Source organism: Ambystoma mexicanum, chromosome 11 (assembly GCF_040938575.1).
Source record: "Ambystoma mexicanum isolate Mex_15411 chromosome 11, UKY_AmexF1_1, whole genome shotgun sequence".
Lineage (NCBI taxonomy): Eukaryota > Metazoa > Chordata > Amphibia > Caudata > Ambystomatidae > Ambystoma > Ambystoma mexicanum.
This window is the reverse complement of record NC_090934.1, coordinates 1,298,893,901-1,298,901,620: the sequence shown is the minus strand read 5'-3', so window position 1 is coordinate 1,298,901,620 and position 7,720 is coordinate 1,298,893,901.

Genomic DNA, 7,720 nt, shown 5'->3' with positions numbered 1-7,720 from the left:
CTAATTGAGGTAGATGTGAGATGGTCAATGGAGACAGTCTCTGGGGGGGAGGGCTGCAAACAACTGAGAATGGGAAGTGAGAGGGTAAGGGAATCTGGTTGGTGAGAATTAAGTCAAGGTGGTAGTGCGAGGAGAGAGGTGAGACGGGGGCTACATCTATGAAATTGCAGGAAACGCTGTTTCCTGTTCGAATAGGCAGGTCAACTTGTCTGGTTGAGATGCAGGCAACCAGGAGAGAGGTAGGAGATGGCCTATTAGGGAGGGGGAGCCTGGAATTTATTGCAGGCAGTCAAAGAACAAAGGTGGCTATAGGCATACATGCCAACCCTCCTGATTTAGGCGGGAGACTCCCGATTTTACAGTGAAAAATATTGCTATTTTTCACATTCTCCCGCCTAAAATAATTATTTTCCCAATGCGTTCCTAAGGGGAAATTGTTGTCTCCAGATTTCTTTTATGAAATCTCCCTCCCAGGTGCGTCGGAATGTTGGCATGTATGTATAGGGTACAGCTTGGCAAACGTGCACATGAACGCCCTCAGCATAGCCGAATAGCATCAAGCGTTCCCTCACAACAAAGTCACTGTAAATCCAAATGCACACACACCCTGCATCTGAAGCAGAACTGAGGATGGTCATGCAGGGGGTGGAGGGGAATCGCAAACCAACCTCCACTGACCTGGACAATACAGACTTCGGGTAAGGGACTTGCAAAATGCACAACCGTCCAGGCGGTGCAGACACCAAAACACAAGACGTTAACCCCTTTGTTGTCCACATTGAAAACAATAGAACACATCCAGGCCACCAAGATAGACACCTGCAACATGAGGTAGAGCATCCCTAGGACAGAGTAGCAGAGCAATGCAATTTCTGAAGATCCAGGCAACATTGAGTGTGAGGATATGACAAGGAGCCAACACAGCCAATCTACCAGAACAGCAGAGGTGCATGGAAAAAGCAAGGAGTGTGCACCAGAGGCTCCAGCTGAAGTCCAGTGTGGCTGCCTCAATGCACAAACATTTCCCATGTACCAGCACATCCACACAAAGGTCTGCAAGGCCTAGAACCATGTGGAAAGAAAGAAGGTGTGTATCAAACAAACTGCAATACATTGGAAGCCACCCAACAGCTGGGGCAGCATGAGCAACATAACCGAGATAGGGACAGACAATGGTGGACAAAGCAGGTACGGAAAAACAGGTGCTGAGCCATACACATGCAAACTTAACAAAATCATACAAAATGAGCAGAAAAATATCTAAATAAAAAATAAAATAAAGGGCAAATACAAAATACTACAATTAATCAGAAATACCCCCGGTGCAGAAACAAACTTCCCCTGCTCCCCAACCCAGATCGGTAACCAAACATTTGTTCAACATTTTCATTCAAAAGCAATACATTATAGTGTCAATAATTATGAGTAATTCCAAGAAGACCACCAGGAGTAATAATCCAATGAGTGTGCTTTAGAGTTGGATGTAGATCTGGCAACAGAATACCTGATTGAGAACTGTTAATAGTGCAGGTTGTGGTTAGTAAGTGCAAGCATCCGACCAACCTTTTTTAAGTAGAGGTTAATTTTGTCATCCTTGTCCACATTCTTCAAGTGATACATCATTATATGAATCCACTCGAGCAGGCCTTAATATGTGGACAGAAATGTATTTCTGGGACAAAGGTGTCAAAATAGAAGAACACTATGCAAACAGTTCCTACCCGAGCTACCTGTAGGTCCTCTGGGCCCCACTTCGCCTGCTGTTATTATCCCGAGATGCATGAGCATTCCTTCCACATAAGTCTGCCTTATTCTTCCCAATTCCGCATGCTGCCAAGAATGCTACAAAAGCTACAATTCAGCATATACTTTGACAGAAAGTTACTGCCCCAATCAGACACGACTTCTTTGCGGAAGCCAACCCTAGTAAATATGCCAAGTAAAGCTTTAGCAACTGACTTGGCAGTCACAGTCTTCAGTGGCATGGCCTCGGGATACCTGGTGGCATGGTCGACCAGCACCAGGATAAACCTATTGCCTGAGGATGCTTGGGGGGCAAGGGGACCAACAATGTCAATCCCTACCCTCTCAAATAGTACCCCCACAACTGTGTGTGGTACCAAAGGAGCTTGGATTGTTGTGCCACTCTCCCCAGATAATTGGCATGTGGCACAACTCCTGCAGTGACTTTCTACTGAATGAATGAAATTCCCAAGATGAAATCTTACATCAAAGACTCTACGGCAATGCTAATCCTACTTGACTCTCTGGCATTCGATCCTAAACTCGACTGGCTAGTGACGATCGATATAGGATCTCTGTAAAGCAAGATTCCACAGCAAGAAACCTTGACAATGCTCTGCCAACTCCTGGACTCAGGCATCGATCTATATGAGGTTCTACCCTCCTTTACATCCTCCTTGGCAGCGATAGCTCTAACAAGAAACAATTTTTTGTTCAATGAGCAGTTTTACCAACAGGACTCTGGCACAGCCATGGGCACAATCTTTGCGCCGAGTCTGGCCAACTTATATGTTAAATTTTGAGCAAAAATACATATACCCCCAAACCAATCCCTTTATTGAAAAATTCCTTATTTGGCGCTGCTGCATAGATGACATTTTTGTCATCTTTAGAGGGGCTAGGGATGAACTCATAGCCTTCCATGCATGGCTTAATGCACAGAACATCCATTTACAATTCTCTATGAACATGGACAAGAGACAGACGCACTTCCTTGATCTAGCTATCACAGCCTCAGATGGAGGGCTAATTTCAAAAGTCTATCGAAAAGAGACAGATAAGAACTCACTGCTCTGATCCTGAAGTTATGACCCGCAATCCCTCAAGGACAATCTGCCCTTTGGTCAGTTCTTGCGTTATCGCCGCCTTTGCAGTAGAACCAATGACTACTCTGTCCAGGTAAGCATATTGAAAAAACAGCTAATGCAGCGTGGCTATCCACCCAGAATTGTGAATAACACATACAAAAGGTACATCCCACGCACATGCACGCTTGAACAACATGCTAAGAACAGCGATGACCCCTTGATAACAGCAGTACTAAGCTATTCTCCGCTTCTGAACAAAATCAAAAAAGAGATTAAGTCTCTGTGGCCTATTCTCAACACAGGCACACTGACCATACCACCACCTCGGTTCACCCTTAAAAGGAGACACAACCTGAGAAATGCCCTGGTCAACACGTACGAGCAGATACTGCTACTGCACCAGATACCCAAGGCACACAGCCATGTGTGCTATGCTCTATGTGCACCCATACAACACGGAGCACCACCCTAGATATAGGTTGGAAGACCCCATGGGTCCAAAAACAGTTTACCAACTGCAACACCAAGGGAGTGGTGTACATGATCACATGTCCCTGCAATTTAAGGTACATGGGCATGACTGTGCGAGAGGTCAAGAAACGCATGATCGAACACCGATCATGCATCAGAACAAAAAAATGGACAGCTCCCATGGTCTCGTATTTTGTGACCGAGGGACACATGGCTGACACCTTTAGATGGACCATTCTAGAAAAAATCAAGCAGCCCAAACGAGGAGGGAACTACCGTAATTTAATCTTTACACAGGAACAAAAATGGATCTTCCGTCTAGATACTTTCAAAAAAGGCCTCAATAAGGCAATACAATGGCAGGAACTGGCCGTACTCCAATGCTAAGGAGCACCCACTCTGCATCCTTCCTTCACTTTTGCTCACTCAATCGTACATGTGTTTGAGGCTTGCCCATCCCCGGCACTGCTGCGAACACAGTGGCCCTCCGCCATCCGCCATTTACCAACATGGCAGCAGCAGGGCCTGCAGCCGTCCCCTCACCAAGCTGCATCCTGCTCTCCTTCCCTGTTGCCCATTTATTTGTACATGCGTTGAGGCTTGTCTGTCCCCGGCACCGCCGCAAACACAGGAGCCATCTGCTACCAGCCATTCATCAACATGGCATTAGCAGGGCCAGCGGCTGCCCCCTCCTTCAGCCCCCACTCTTCCTCCTTACCCTTTCCCCCCCTTTTTTCTTGGGCCCACCCAGACTAATCCAGGAGCATTCAGGCACATGTGCTCCCTGCATTGCGACTATCCACTCCCAAATGATTGTATCTGCATATCTGCCTCTATGTGCTCACACTCTCAGAGCACCCTCTGGCAGCAGCATCCTTTTCACTGGCTAGAGACTCACGTCTCATTTTTCAACTCGCGTTACATTTTTTTCACACTTTGTTTTCTCAGACATCAAGGGTTTGGCCTCTCTAATTTACATCATCTATCACTTGGCCTCCCTTCACCCTGACGGCCCCCTTCATTTCCAACTTTCGCAACCATCTTGGATCAGCAGCACCACCCGCGGCTGCCCTTCCTTGATCTTCGTGGCCTCCAACCTGTTCTTTGGCCCTGCCCTCCGATCCCCCTCCTGCCCGCCACGCTAGCCCATTGGCAGGACACAACACACCCTCCACTACGTGCTTGCCCATTGGCCAGGCACAGGAGCCCATCAACGCCACACACCCTCCATCACGCGCTTGCCCATTGGACAGGCACACGCGCGTCTTGGACTACAGGCCTCGCCCACCCCAGTGATGCACGCGGAAGCGAGTACTTGCTTATGCAGCCACACGCAGCACAATCTGTGTCTTCCTTCTGCGAGCCTGCTGGCAGAGGACATCCATCAAGATCCTCCTCAGGTATGCGCCCCTGCACGTTTTTTCATCACTCAATTGCAGTTTTCTCCATCACTTAAAAGCATTTTCTGCTAGATGGTGTCCTGCCAGCACGTAATCGTAGCACTGATTTCAGCAGTGCGTTTACATCCTTTTGCAGGCAGGGACCCCATCCTGACGACTTCACTCTCTCAAACAGACGCCTGTTCCTGGAACCACATTTAAGTATCCAGGTGAGCTAACAAGATAGACTACGTCTATTATCACTAGGTGGTGGGATTCAATTCCTCCTTAGGGTGGCCTGCAGCCCAGCAGAAAGCCCGCCACCCCCCCCCACACTCCCATCCTCACCTATAGGTTCCGTTGTCTATGCTAAGCCACACAAAATGGTGGCCTCTCTCTCCACTTAGAGGGCTCACTCTGTTCACAGCATTTATAAGCTAAACAACTAGACTTTGAGGATGTTTTGGCCATATTAACATTGCAAAACGAGGTACACTGATGCACCTCCTGCAATGGTATTTGTGTTTCTGTAAAGACGCCGGTGGGGGGTGTCTGCACTTCCGCTCTCTATCTGGTAGAGGAGAGGCACAGAGGACCCCAGCCAAGATTCTCTATTATTGGTACGTGGTCGAGCAATCAAGGCCTAGCTTCTCCGGAGGTGGTGCAAGCTGGCTCTTAAGGACAGTGTAGTCCCCAAGCACCCACAAAGGAATGTCCACACACTGTATCCGTTACAACACAGTCTTTATATAATTAATGTTGAACGATATACACAATATCACAATAACTCACTTTGTACTCCGAAAATCAGCAATGGTAAATATATACAGTTTCTAAAGTGGTACCACTAACGTTATTAGATCTCATTAAAGTGCATACGCTCAGAACAACACACAGATCAGAATAAAGAGGAAACCAACAGTGGAGAGAGGAAGGAAAGCAGGATGGTTGAACAATTGGCAGAATACTAGTCCTGCTACCTAGACACAGTTCTGTGTGGACTTCCCCCCACCTGGGCAACCTGTAGAAGAAAGATACAAGCCCAGTCCATATATTGTTCCCACTAGACTTTCCAATGGTTCTGCAACCCCAAAATACCTTGGCGTTGTTCCGTTCCACATCGGGGAATCGACGGCCCTTCTTGAGTGTCCTCCCTTTCAGGCAGGAGTCACGGGTCATCGAATGTCAGACGGAGAACAGGTCGAGCTACGACAGTGAAGTGGCTGCATCGTTCCTAGCGGTGCTCGTTGACGGGGAAGCGTAAACGTCCTGCAAGGAAGAGGCGTGCGGGGCACCTCAGTGTCGATAGTTCTGGACCACAAAGAGTTTGAAGAACTGTGGCCCAGCAAGGGCGTCAAGTCATCAGCTTCTCTGTGGTCTTTGCATGGCGGGAAACCCACCAGTGGATGCTCCTCGGCTCGTCGACGGTCAGGCCTTCTCCAGCAGGATACAGCAGTGATGATGCGGACGAGAGCGTCCTTGGATCAATGAAGTTCTTAGGCAACGGGAGCACGGCAGCTCCAGTCGGCAACGGCGGTCATCGATAGTGGCGGACAACAGTCCAGGCGCTTCTCCTTGGAGTTCCGCAGCAATCCCCGTATCGGGTCGGCAGCCTGTCAAAGGTCTGTCTACCAGGGAGCTTAGGCAAAGATCAGCTGTGCACGATGGTCCTTCGTAGCTCGGGAAGAGGACGCCTTACCAGGTCCTCTCTGGGTCAGTCCTTGGAGACACAGCAGCTTTCAGATTGCGAAGGAGAGCAACAGCAATTCTTCTCTTCCAGCAGGCCCTTCAAGGTCAAGCATCAGTTTTACTCCAGTTACTCTTCATAGTTTGGACTTCAGCTCTGAACACTTCTGAACTCTTCCTAGCAGCGAGAGGTCCCCAGATATACTGTTGATCTCCCATTCATTCCGCTGCGTCACACTGAAGCATCCAATCACTACAAAGGGCATTCATGCGGCAGGCAACCAATCAGGCACACAGTGCATTCAGGCCTTTCACTTCTCTCCAGACATTCACAACAAGTTATGTGTATTGGGACAAGTACCGAGCCATTCAACACCTCATGCTGCATTCATACCAGTTTCGGGCAGGGCTGTCTCAGTCATTGTGTCAACCACCAGATACTAGACACCCACAACATAGAATGCGTATTCGTCACACACTCCATTCACCCAGGTCCCAACCACAGGCGTACCCACAACATACGGTCATTGGGAAGGCTCCAGCCAGTCTGGTCAGCACTTCCCCACACTACCATATATGGAACTTCCACCCAACAGCCAGTCAGGGGGAAGGGACAGAGGCAGGGTTTCCCGGGACTTCAGGAAGATGAAGGTAACAGACGATGGAAGGCAAGAGGCCATGGGGGCCATTTTGTCTCCATCAGGAATCTACCGATTCCAATGACAGGGCCTGGCCATCCCAAAATGGATGACACTCAGGGCACTAGTCCTTTCAGCACGGAGCTGCCACCAGCCCGTACCCTGCTCTGTGGGCCACCCACAGGTGCCCAAAAACATACACTAGGGGCACAGGGTTGCACCCCTACCCATGGGTGCCATAAGGATATCCCAGGGGTCTGTTCACCAAACCAAGAGAGAGAGAGCTGCACCGCCATGAGTCCCACACAAACTCCTGCATGGAAAACACGACAGAACACGATAAAAAGCAGTAAAGGACAAGGATAGGGAGGCCCTGTCCCTCCGATGCATTTCCAGCATCACAGTTTCCTCACAGGATTCCAAACAGCCTGCCGTTGCTGCCCGTTTCAGAGGCCAGCAGGAAGACCTATCAGATATACATTGCAAGAAATTCTGTCCTGACGAAGGTGGTCTGATTACAAGCGTACCATCGAAACCGGTCGACCATACCAGTTGTGGCTCCACCACAACACAACCAGATACTCCCAATACCGCTAGGGGGTACAGTGAAAACCACCTAAAACCCACATAGAGTGAGCTTTCTTTGTAGCAAGCCCTAGATCTTTTTGGGCTTTGTGTTTTTAAGCAGATTTTATCCTCTTTTTTTGTTTTGCTT